This window comes from Galeopterus variegatus, unplaced genomic scaffold (genome assembly GCF_000696425.1).
Source record: "Galeopterus variegatus unplaced genomic scaffold, G_variegatus-3.0.2 Scaffold2531, whole genome shotgun sequence".
Classification (NCBI taxonomy): Eukaryota; Metazoa; Chordata; class Mammalia; order Dermoptera; family Cynocephalidae; genus Galeopterus; species Galeopterus variegatus.
Genome location: NW_007728642.1, coordinates 84,176 through 97,529, shown reverse-complemented (window position 1 = coordinate 97,529; position 13,354 = coordinate 84,176). Strand labels below are relative to the sequence as shown.

General features: G+C 37.2%; 1 pseudogene; it reads left to right on the top strand.

The window, feature by feature from the left end:
* The first annotated feature begins 4,601 nt into the window (after window positions 1–4,601).
* LOC103598215 overlaps window positions 4,602–13,354 on the top strand; it is a 66,185-nt pseudogene continuing 57,432 nt past the window's right edge.

The following is a 13,354-nucleotide window of genomic DNA, read 5'->3' as shown; positions in this document are numbered from 1 at the left end:
TCCCGCTCACTGGCTGAGCAAGGCGCAGGAGCAACACCGAGGTTTGCAATCCCGTTGCCGGTCCCCGGTCCGGTACGGGGGCAACACTGAGGGTTGCGATCCGTTGCCGGACACGGAAAAAAGACAAAAAAAAAAAGAACTACACTTTAACAATTGAGCTAATAACCAGCTAGCCCTAACTTTTGAGCCTCAGTTCTATCATTTGCAAATTGATAATAATAATTGCAAACATTTATGGATTTTGAAGTTAATTTGAACATAAGAATTTGGCATGTGAATGCCTAATAATGTTTCTTTCAGTAATCTGAATCTTTATGTAGCTCATGCTAATCTAAAGTGGACAGATGTTCATGTCCGACCTTTTTTTAAATAGTAGTTATAAATGTAAAAGGCAAATTTGAGTAAAAAGTGATACTCGACCTTGTGTTTTAAAGAATTTACTTTCATCTCTTCATGCCAGTTTAGCACTTGGTATACTCCATTTTTGAAATTTAGCCAGGGCAAAAGAGAGAACAAAAGGCCCCTGGAGGCCCTTGGTTCTTTAAATCTTGGGCATTTTTGATATGGGCTAGTTGTTTAACCTGTGCTATTTTTTATTTTTTTATTTTTTTTTTTAATTCTATGCTTGATGAGAGACTTCTGTGTAATTGATTATTAAATGACACTATTATCACACAGCCTATAAAACAGCATTTGAAAGAGGAAGTGCCATAATTATTAATGAAAAATATCTTTTGAGTTTGAAAAGTGTATTTGCAGTGTTGGATTATATATATGGTGCCTAAAAATCAATTAATTTATTAACCTTATCTGTATAGTATGCAGTGCGATGAGATTTGCTTTTTATTCAAATATTTTGTATCTTGGAATAGCTAATTATAGGACTTGTACCATACCCTAAAAGATTTCTTAAATATAAAAAGAATTTAAGGAATTATGAGTTGAGGGTTTTAAATGCAGGAAGTTATCAGATAGTGTTCTAAAATATGGTTTCTTGGGTTTGAATACCCTCAATGGGATGATATAAATAGTGACTAGTTGCTGAGGCTTGTTTATAGGAACCGTAATCTTGCTGATTTAAGTAATGTGATTTCTAAATCATAATAAGAAAATGCAATCTGACATTTTGGTGGAAGGAAAACCATAGAAGTAGGTGCCAATGGCCGTTTGCAGTGCACCACAACCTTCATTTCTTGTTCCTAGTGCCCCCTTTTCCTGGGGCAGTACTCTCCTATTCCCATGCCTTAACGCATCTTCCTATCTATAAGCAGCCAGCCCAGTCATATGATCGCATCCAGTCACATCCCCCATAAGAGTATGGCAGAGAACATAAAAAATGGGGTCACCAGATTTTGGACACCAGTGAGTACCCCTCTCCTTGCCATATTAGGGAATGCTTCCTATTGGAGTTTCAGGAAATGTGATTTGATGAGAATACTTCAAAGAGAGGTGGAAGTTTAAGTGACAATGATTTTTTTCTTTTACTTGTAAACAATGAGGTTCTTTTAAAGTAAGTTTAAAAAAAAATAGTGTCTGCCATACATGTTTATACTCTACATTCTTGATTCCTTGAGTTAATATATTTGTGTGTATATATGTCCCTCGTCACACCTGAACTGAAAATTAAAGACTGGTTTAAAAGTATCTGAAACACAATGTTTCTGCATTATGTTTGGGGTAACCAGCCTAAGCAGAATCTTGGGAAGGAAAGTAAGGGAAAAGTATATATTTGTGTTCAATGAATTAAGCCAGTTATATGTATTAAGGTATGAATGGAAGGACTGACAGTAATTCTATGATTTGGTAAACATTGCCAGACTGACCAGTTGATGAATAGCTATTATGATAGCTACCACTTATTAAGAGTTTCTTCATCAGGTAATTTTCATAATTTGCTTCCCTTCCAGCAATCTTATATATTAACTCACAATTTTATACATAAGGAATTTGATCCTACAGTTAGATGACTTGCTGTTAAGTGGTAGAACTCAGATTCACACCTGTGTTTGAGATGGTCCACCATACTACACAGCTTATGTGAATTATACATACCTATTTTTTTTTAAACCAGTTGTTAAAGCTTTTATGAGTTCTTAAACTCTTGCCTATTGAAATCATTCTCATTTTCCTTAAAGGCGAAGTGTTCTTCCTAAGGAATGCGTATAAACCCTTATTTGTACTTTTTTTTCTTCATTTAAATTGAACCCTTTTTTACTCTTGCAGAAAAACTTTTTTGAAGTAAATCAGAATAGGCTGTTAAGCTGCAAGAACAAACAACCCTGAAATCTCAGTAACTTTTAAGATTTTTAACTTAAGGTTTGTTTCTCACTCTAAACTTCATGTTTATCATGGGGACCCAGGCTGATGGAGCATCTACTCTGGAATAGTGCTAGTGATGACAGAAGGCAAAAGGGGAATTGGAGTGTCTCACATGGTGATTAAATGTTTGATGAAGAAACCACATGTCACTTGTACTCAACTCAGTGGACGGAACTGGTCACATAGCCACCTAGCAAAGGAAAGGCAATTCTTTCGTGCACTGAAAGGCCAGAAATACACAGCCTTAATTGCTACCACATCAGTGTTCATAAGGGTACATCCACAGCAACACTCCACATAACCTAAATAACAAGTATAAAAGGAATAATGTTTCCAGACAGGCTAAATAGATGTCATGAAGTTCAGGCACTAAACCTTGTGCTTATTAGAGAATCATTTATTTAAGCCTATTTAATCTTATTTTAGATATAATTGTAGCTAGCTTTGGTAATTTGGTTTTCTGCCAGACTTCAAGGTGGTAAATAAGATGCAGCACTCAAGGGACAGGAGCATGTGGGTAGCAGTAGGATATTCTTGTCAGCCGGATACTGAAAATTAAATGAAAAATCATGAAAACTAAACTGATTTCAGAAAGTACAGCCATATGGGACTAGTCAATGCTATGACTAACAGCCTTAGGCATACATATCTCAGTAAACCTAAGGAACAGCAATGTTTCACACAAAGCACAGATTAGATACTTAAAATGACTGCCCATAGTCACCAAAAATGCAAACCATTAAGGTCGGTTTTGTATTTTTTAAGGCAAGACATTTTATAATCTGGTATTTCAAGGGATGTTTTTAGGTATATTAGAAAAATGGTGCTATGAATAAGTTTGGCAAACACCGGGCTAAACTTAGACATTATTTACTGCAATATTACTTAGAACCTATTATAGGCCGATGTGAATTTTCAATCTTTGCAGGAAAATAAAGTATTTAACCATTGTATAAGTCAGCATCCCAGAGGGAAGCTGATGGTACGCTCACAGTGGGTGACTGATAAGCGTTGTATATGGGGAAACAAGGGATGTTGTTCTGTTACCACTTCCCAGCCTAAAGAGTTAAATGAGTGAGAACAGTTACCAAAATGGCAGAGGAGGACTAAATGGAGAGGACTATCTCAAGCTGTGACATTAGTTGCAAGACAGCAAGTGGCAATCCAGCAGGAGGGAGATGACCAAGAAATAAATAACCTCATTTATCCATCCCCTTTGACATCCTGCTGGTCTCCCTTCTCCCCCTCTGCCCTTCCACCCCTTAGCCAAACTCAAGAGGAAGGCAGAATGCAAATGGACCAGCATCCTGTACAGATCAGCCTTCAGCCTTTTGGACACAGAACAGAATAGAGAATAGTAGGATGCAAAACAAAGTATCTTGTACCACTGTGGATCCTTTTTTGTTACAGATGACTGGGATTAGTGTTCTGCAAAATACACTTTGAGAAAAGTTGACATCCATTTAAGACATCCAAACACATGCACACATTTTTTGGAAGTAACAATATAATGGAAGCATCTATACTAATATGAAATTGTTCTTCTGTTATTCTACTTCAGTTAATGAATAAAGTGTTGATTTTGAGGGAAGCGGAGTATAGTTTTTCCAACAAAATGGTAAGATAAAACAACAATGTCCATTTCACTTTTGATTTATGCACTATGATCAGAGTTGGTCATTTTTGTAAAAATATTCCAGAAACCTTTACTTTTTTCTAAAAACTTTTTAATCATTTATCATTCAGATAATTTTGTCTTGAAGCACCTATTATAGCATATATATAAATTTTCCTTTTTTCACATTTTAGTTGATTTAACTCCACCAGATCCTTACCTGACAATAACTTGTGATTTGAGCAGTTCTTGAACATCACTTTCATTGGCTTCAAAACGTCCTGCAACTTAAATATCAGTTTCATACATTCACATTGTGCTGTTGGCTACGTTGGTTGGCAAGAAAATGATCAGTAAATAGGTTTTAGGTATACTAGACATTACTTGTGTTAATTAAGGAGAAGTACTTTATATAGAGACTGATTTTATAAGTAGATGTTCACTAATGAAAATACTATATACACTTGCTTCACCAGAACTTCATTAACATAAGGACTCAAATAATGAATACAGAGCTAAAAAGAGCACCTAGACTGAAGGGATGAGTGATAGAGGTCAGTTAGATCAAATGGTATTTGGGTAGATGTGACTCATAATTCTTTTATTCATTTGTGTATGTTCATTAGAGACTTGCTAACATTAGAAGGCCACCAATAGTTTTGCTAAGATGATTCCGCAGAAATTGGCCAATATCTCCCAATATCTTGTCAACCAAGAATCCAGCCTTCTCCCCACCTGGAAGCAGTCAAGACAGCAACGCCCAGAGTCCCAGGCAGGAGCTGAGAGCAGCAGCCCTCTCCGCCCAGAAGTGGGCAAGACAGTGACACCCGGGATTCGAGGCAGGAGCCAAGGGCAAGTGTCCCCTCTGCCCAAAAGCAGGCACGACAGCAATGCCAGGGTTCCTAGGCAGGAGCCAAGGGCAACTGCCGTGACCCCTCCCCCACCTGAAAGCACGGAAGACAGCAACATCCAAGGTCCTAAGCAAGAACCAAGGGCAGCCATTCCCCACCCACCCAGAAGCAGGCAAGAAGGCATGCCAAAAATACCACTTCCACATGGGTGGCCCACCATAGCCACTGTAACAGCCACAGCTGCCACAAAACAACTCAACGCCACAACAGTAGCCACAGTCACCATGTAGGTGGCCTGCCAGACGCTCAACTGCATTGACACAAGAACAGTCACTAATGGAGACTGGTTCTCCAGGCTCTACGAGATGACCAGACATCAACATAGAGATACTAGAAATAAGAAAATCCAAGAAAATATGTCACCACCAAAGGAATACAATAATTCTGAAATACCAGCTCCTATAGAGCAGGAAAACCTTAAAATGACTAAAAAGAAATTCCAAGCAACAGTCTCAAGGAAATTCACTGAGAAAATGAGAAGACTCAGACAACATAATGAAATGAGAAAAAAAAAAAAAAAATCCAGGATATGAAGGAGGAAATTTACAAAGAGATTAATACCTTAAAAATGTAGAAGAACTCATGAAACTGAAAGATTCACTCAATGAAATTAAAAACACAACCAAGTAGCAGACTAGTACAAGCAGATGAAAGAATTTTTGATCTTGAAGATGGTCTTTTTGAAATAACCCAAGCAGGGACAAAAAAAAAAAAAAAAAGAATTTTAAAAATTAAGAAAATCTAAGACAGCTATCAGACAACCTTAAGTGCACAAACATTCAAATCATGGGTATTCCAGAAGGTGAGTGGAAAGGAAATGGCATGGAAAATCTATTCAATGAAATAATAATGGAAAACTTCCCAAGTATGGAGAGAGACACAGACTTTCAGATCCAGGAGGCTCAAAGATCCCCAGACAGATTAAACCCGTAAAGATCCTCTCCAAGACACATCATAGTCAAACTGGCAAGGCTCAAGGACAAAGAAAGAATCTTAAAAGAAGCAAGAGAAAAGCATCAGGTCACCTATAAGGGAGCCCCTATCAGACTAACAGCAGACTTCCCAACAGACCTTCTCTATAGGCCAGAAGAAGATGGGATGATATATTCAAAATTCTAAAAGAAAAAAACTGCCAGCCAAGAATAGTATACTCAGCAAAGCTATTCTCCAGAAGTGAGTAAAAATAGTATATTTACCAGATGAACAAAACCTGTAGGAATTCACCGCCACATGACCAGCCCTACAAGAAATCCTCAAGGAAGTCCTGAATCTGGAATCTGAAAAACAATAATTACTACCACGAATACACAAGAAAGAACCAAGCCCACTGGTAGAACAAAAATGAAAATGAGAAAGAGAAAAAAACTAAGTCTTACCACCACAAAAAACCCTAATGACAATGTAATAATCTCCCTGCTTTATTTCTGATTTTGGTAATTTTGGTTGTCTCTCTCTTTTTCTTGGTCAGTCTAGATAAAGGTTTGCAAATTTTGTTGATTTTTTTTTTAAAGATCAACTTTTGGCTTTGTTGTTTTTCTCTATTTTTTAATTCCCTATTTCACATATTTCTGCTGTAATCTTTGTTATTTCGTACTTATATTTGCTTTTGGTTTAGTTTGAACACCTTTTTCTATTTGCTTAAGATAGAATTTCACATTACTGACTTGAGATTTTTCTTATTTCTAACATAGGGGTTTACAAGTATAAATTTTCCTGTAAGAACTGCATGAGCCCTTCATCCTATAAATTTTGATATGTTTGTTGTGCTTTGACTTTTATCTCAAAGTACTCTTTAACTTCTCTGTGATTTTTCTTTTTACCCATTGTTTATTTATGAGAGTATTGTTTGATTTCCACACATTTGTGAATTTTCTAAATTTCCTGTTATTGTGTTCAGAGAACAAAATTTCTATTATTTTCTATAATCTTAGTCTTTTTAAATGTATTAAGACTTGTTTTGTGGCCAAAAATAAAATTAAAATGAAAATCATATATATGGAATTGTACAGTAAAAAAAAAATTTTTTTTTAAATCTAGCCTGAGGGAAATATCTCATAAATTGGTTTTTCTAATTCTCATAATAATAATGCAAAATCTGTGACATGATAATACATGCAACTTGGCTTGCCCTCAGTTTCAACATATTTGAATACCTATTTCCTTTGCAGGGAAACAGTATTTTAGAGAAATCTCTGCCAAGGTATTTCCCTAATTTGAATGCAATCATAAGGAAATCAGAAAACATGCTGAGAAAATAGCCTTGTAAACCAACTCTGTTCTGTTTTTACTAGTCAGTGTTTTACATATATGACTTAATTTTTATCATGTATGCTAGGATTTATTTGACAAGTATTAAATGCCAAAATCGATGATTAAATACTTTTTTCAATTCAATATATATGAAGGTACTTTAAAAAGTTCATGGAAAGATTAGTATTCTCTTTCAATTCTATTTTTCCACAAACTTTTTAAAGTATCATTGTACATATTCTTCCAGGAAAGAAGCACTTTTTCTTTTTAGAAGTGGTTTGTTGGTTTTTTGGTAGGGCTGGGGGCAAGAGGAGAGAAAGTTCCAGCCTCGAGAGAACTATTTAGTTTTTCAATAGACTAGAATCAGAAAATCATGCATTAATGTCATAAATGTTCATTTCATGAACATTATATCCCATGTATTGGGCTCTGAAGACAAAATGTTGAGGACGAACTTGGTCCTTGCCTTCATGGAACTTAGACTTGCAGGTCAAAATTTAAACGTGAACTGCTCGGTATAGCATAATGAAAACAAGCATATCTAAACCAAAACAACCTCTCCTTAAAGGTACTGGATTACAAAAGAAACATTAAAATGTCCCTGCTGTAAAAGTATATTCAAACAATTTTCATGGGCAGCTATCAGCTGAATGCCATTAAAACACAGATTGAAAGAAAGCAAATATTTAGACATGAATTAAATGATAGTTGTAGTTACACCTGATAAATACATTGTGCATGAAAATAAATACAACCGGGTTTGGCAGTGCTGACTGGTGCACCTGAATATTCAAACCTTAGCTCTAACAGCAAAAACTTGACAGCATGGACTTCCAAGTGTCAATGTTGACATTGAGTTGCTTGACTGCACGTACAAATCAGGTCGTTCTTTGTGGATGATTTAAAATTTACCAACAATTTCCATTTGTAAAATGATTCTGCCACTAATTCTACCTCATCCTAATGGATGAAAAAAGGCTACTATGACTTAGGTCTAGCAACCCTGACAACACAATCAGTGAAGGGTGCTCTTCTCTCTCCCTCTCTTTTTGTTTCTTTATTTGAAACTTTCGTCTTTTATGATTATACGATTTGACCAAAACTAATATTAGTAAATTTTGTGGGGGTTTTTGTTGGGTTTTTTCTTTTTAATTTTAACTTCTCAATATACATTGTAGTTGATTTTTATGACACTTTACCAGTTCCTCTTTCCCACTCCCTTTTTCCCCTCCCCCAGTACATCATATCTGTTCACTTGTTTTAAAAAGTTCAAGGAATTGCTGTGATTTTTGTGTCTTCTCGCTGCCCACTTTATTTCTTCATGTGTTTATTTATTGATATCCCCCAGTACATCATATCTGTTCACTTGTTTTAAAAAGTTCAAGGAATTGCTGTGATTTTTGTGTCTTCTCGCTGCCCACTTTATTTCTTCATGTGTTTATTTATTGATAAATTTTTAGCTCCCACAAATAAGTGAGAACATGTGGTATTTCTCTTTCTGTGCCTGACTTGTTTCACTTAATATAATTTTCTCTAAGTCGATCCATGTTGTTGCAAATGGTAGTATTTCATTCTTTTTTATAGCAGAGTAGTATTCCATTGTGTAGATGTACCACAGTTTCCTTATCCACTCATCTATGATGGATGTTTGAGCTGGTTCCAACTCTTGGCTATTATAAACAGTGCTGCAATAAACATGGGAGTACAGGTATCTCTTTGGCATGATGATTTCCCCTTATCTGGGTATATTCCTGTCGGGTCTGCCGCCGGCCGACCCGAACAGCCCTAGCCTCATTCCTTCTGGTGAGCGATCGAACAGCCCGGATTCCTCTTTGCCCGGATTCCTCTTTCCCTCCTGTCCCCTTTGGAAGGAGACGGGGGAAGAGAGCCATGAAGAGAGGTGAGCACACTGCCGGCCCCCCAAACAGCCCAGGTAAAAGGACACTCAGACGCGGAGGGGGTTCTGTCCAGCAGTTCCGTTTATTACCACACAGCAATGGCTTTTTATAGGCAGATAGGGAGGGGAGGTTTTAACATTCAGCTTAAAGGTCAAGGGCATGTATCCTGTCTCAATGCCTAGCTTTACATAATCCTATCAACTTAAAGGTCAAAGGCATGCATCCTGTCTCAATGCCTTTCACGAGTGCAGAAGCATGTATTTGGCCAATAAGGGCTTAGGCAAGGTTCCCGTTTTTATAGCAGAGTAGTATTCCATTGTGTAGATGTACCACAGTTTCCTTATCCACTCATCCATGATGGATGTTTGAGCTGGTTCCAACTCTTGGCTATTATAAACAGTGCTGCAATAAACATGGGAGTACAGGTATCTCTTTGGCATGATGATTTCCCCTTATCTGGGTATATTCCTGTCGGGTCTGCCGCCGGCCGACCCGAACAGCCCTAGCCTCATTCCTTCTGGTGAGCGATCGAACAGTGGGATCTGAACCCTTGGCGGGAGCGCCGCCGCACTCCCAAGCGGTGCACTGTAGCAGTGCACCACCGGGCCGGCCCCAGCTCCCCAAATTCTATAGTCAGAGGATTCTTGGGTCAAGCAAGCTCATGATTTTCGTTATCTAGTCTTTAATTTTGCTTCAGAAACACTCTCCAAGAAATTTTCATGTTTCTAGTTTGCTTTTTGACCTTTCAGGAGTACATTGGATCCAACTCTTGGCTATTGTAAATAGAGCTGCAATAAACACTGGAGTACAGGTACCTGTTTGGCATGATGATTTCCATTCCTCTGGGTATATTCCCAGCAGTGGAATAGCTGGGTCATATGGTAGATCTATCTGTAATTGTTTGAGGAACCTCCATACCATTTTCCATAAAGGCTGCACCATTTGGCAGTCCCACCATCAGTGTATGAGAGTTCTTTTTTCTCTGCAACCTCTCCAGCACTTATTATTCTCAGTCTTTTGGATATTAGCCATCCTGACTGGAGTGAGATGGTATCTCAAAGTGGTCTTGATTTGCACTTCCCGGATGCTGAGTGATGTTGAGCATTTTTTTATGTGTCTGTTGGCCAATTGTATGTCTTTCTTTGAGAAATGCCTATTCAGCTCCTTTGCCCATCTTTTAATTGGTTTATTTCATTTTTTGCTGTAAAGTTGTTTGAGTTCCTTGTATATTCTGGATATTAATCCATTGTCAGATGTACATTTTGCAAATATTTTCTCCCACTCTGTTGGTTGTCTTTTCCCTCTGTTGATTGTTTCTTTTTGCTGTGCAGAAGCCTTTTAGTTTGATATAATCCCATTTCTTTATTTTTCCTTTAGTTACCTGTGCTTTTGGGGTCTTATTCACTAAGTCTGTACCCACTCCTACTTCTTGAAGTGTTTTCCCTGTTTTCTTTAAGGAGTTTTATTGTTTCAGGATGTATATTTAATTCTTTAACCCATTTTGAGTTGATTTTGGTATATTGTGAGGTACAGGTCTAGTTTCATTCTCGTACATGTGAATATCCAGTTTTCCCAGCACCATTTGTTGAAGAGGCAGTCCCATCCCCAGTGTGTAGACTTGCTGCCTTTGTCAAAGATCAGGTGGCTGTAGGTGTGTGGGTTGATTTCTGGGCTCTCTATTCCATTCCATTGATCCACGTGTCTGTTTTTATGCCAGTACCATGCTGTTTTGGTTATTATAGCTTAAAATATAGTTTAAAGTCAGGTAGTGTTATGCCTCCAGCTTTATTTTTTTTTTCCCTCAGGATTGCTTTAGCTATGTGTGGTCTTTTGTTATTCCATAAACCCGTGGCCTTGGTGTTATCAGCACCGCACTCTCCTGAGTGAGCCACAGGCTGGCCCCAGGGTGGCGTTGGTTTTTAAGGCCCAACATATTCCTAGCACTGGAATATCTGGGTCATATGGTAGATCTATCTGTAATTGTTTGAGGAACCTCCATACCATTTTCCATAAAGGCTGCACCATTTTGCAGTCCCACCAACAGTGTTTGAGAGTTCCTTTTTCCCACAACCTCTTCAGCACTTATCATTCTCAGTCTTTTGGATATTAGCGTTCCTGACTGGAGTGAGATGATATCTCAAGGAGGTCTTGATTTGCACTTCCCGGATGCTGAGTGATGTTGAGCATTTTTTTATGTGTCTGTTGGCCAATTGTATGTCTTTCTTTGAGAAATGCCTATTCAGCTCCTTTGCCCATCTTTTAATTGGTTTATTTCATTTTTTGCTGTAAAGTTGTTTGAGTTCCTTGTATATTCTGGATATTAATCCATTGTCAGATGTACATTTTGCAAATATTTTCTCCCACTCTGTTGGTTGTCTTTTCCCTCTGTTGATTGTTTCTTTTTGCTGTGCAGAAGCCTTTTAGTTTGATATAATCCCATTTCTTTATTTTTCCTTTAGTTACCTGTGCTTTTGGGGTCTTATTCACTAAGTCTGTACCCACTCCTACTTCTTGAAGTGTTTTCCCTGTTTTCTTTAAGGAGTTTTATTGTTTCAGGATGTATATTTAATTCTTTAACCCATTTTGAGTTGATTTTGGTATATGGTGAGGTACAGGTCTAGTTTCATTCTCGTACATGTGAATATCCAGTTTTCCCAGCACCATTTGTTGAAGAGGCAGTCCCATCCCCAGTGTGTAGACTTGCTGCCTTTGTCAAAGATCAGGTGGCTGTAGGTGTGTGGGTTGATTTCTGGGCTCTCTATTCCATTCCATTGATCCACGTGTCTGTTTTTATGCCAGTACCATGCTGTTTTGGTTATTATAGCTTAAAATATAGTTTAAAGTCAGGTAGTGTTATGCCTCCAGCTTTATTTTTTTTTTCCCTCAGGATTGCTTTAGCTATGTGTGGTCTTTTGTTATTCCATTAAATGTCTGGATAGTTTTTTTCCATTTCTGAGAAAAATGTCATTGGAATTTTGATGGGGATTGCATTGAATTTGTAGATCACATTTGGTAATAATATGGACATTTTCACAATGTTAATTCTTCCAATCCAAAAACATGGGATATCTTTCCATCTTCTTGTGTTCTCTATTATTTCTCTCAACAGTGGTTTGTAGTTCTCTTTGTAGAGATTTTTGAGATGCTTGGTTAACTTTATTCCTAAGCATTTTATTTTTTGGAGGCTATTATAAATGGGCTAGCTTTCTTGACCTCTTTTCTGCATGCTCACTGTTGGAGTATAGAAATACTACTGATTTTTTGTGTTGATTTTGTATCCTGCAACTTTGTTGAAATCATTTATCAACTCTAGGAGGTTTTTTTGTAGAGGCTTTAGGCTGTTCAATATATAGAATCATATCATCCACAAACAGGGACGTTTGACTTCATCTTTTCCAATCTGGATGCCCTTTATTTCCTTCCCTTCTCTGATTGCTCTGGCTAGTATTTCCAACACTATGTTGAATAGAAGTGGTGAGAGTGAGCATCCTTGTCTAGTTCCTGTTCTTAATGGAAAAGCTTTCAACTTTTCCCCATTCAGAATGATATTGGCAGTGGGCTTATCATATATGGCTTTATTTGTGTTGAGATACTTTCCATATATACCTAACTTGTAGAGAGTCTTTATCATGAAAGAAGGAATTTTGTCAAAAGCTTTTTCATCATCTAATGGGATGATCATATAGTTTTTTCTTTGCTTTTATTGATGTGATATCACATTTATTGATTTGCATATGTTGAACCAACCTTGCATCTCTGGGATGAATCCCACTTGATCATGGTGTATAATTTTGTGTATGTATGTGTAGCTGTATTCTGTTAGCTAATATTTTATTGAGGATTTTTGCATTTATATTTATCAAGTATATTGGCATGTAGTTTTCTATTTTTGATGTATCTTTGTCTGGTTTTGGTATCAGGGATGTTGGCCTCATAGAATGAGTTTGGGAGATTAGTCTCTGTTTCAATGTTTCAGAACACTTTGTAGAGAACTGGTATCAGTTCTTCTTTGAAGATTGGGTAGAACTCCACAGTGAACCCATCCAGCCCTGGGCTTTTCTTTGTTGGGAGCTTTCTGATAACACCTCCGATCTCTTTTATTGTTATTGTTCTGTTCAGATTTTCTATATCTTCGTGCCTCAGTTTTGGTAGTTTGTATGTGTCCAGAAATTTATCCATTTCCTCCAGATTTTCCAAATTTGTTGGTATATAGTTGTTTATAGTAGTCTCTAATGATTCCTTGTATTTCTGAGGTGTCAGTTGTAATATCACCTTTTTCCTTTCTAATTTTTGTTATTTGGGTCTTCTTTTTTTTTTTTTTTTAAAAGATGACTGGTAAGGGGATCTCAACCCATGGCTTG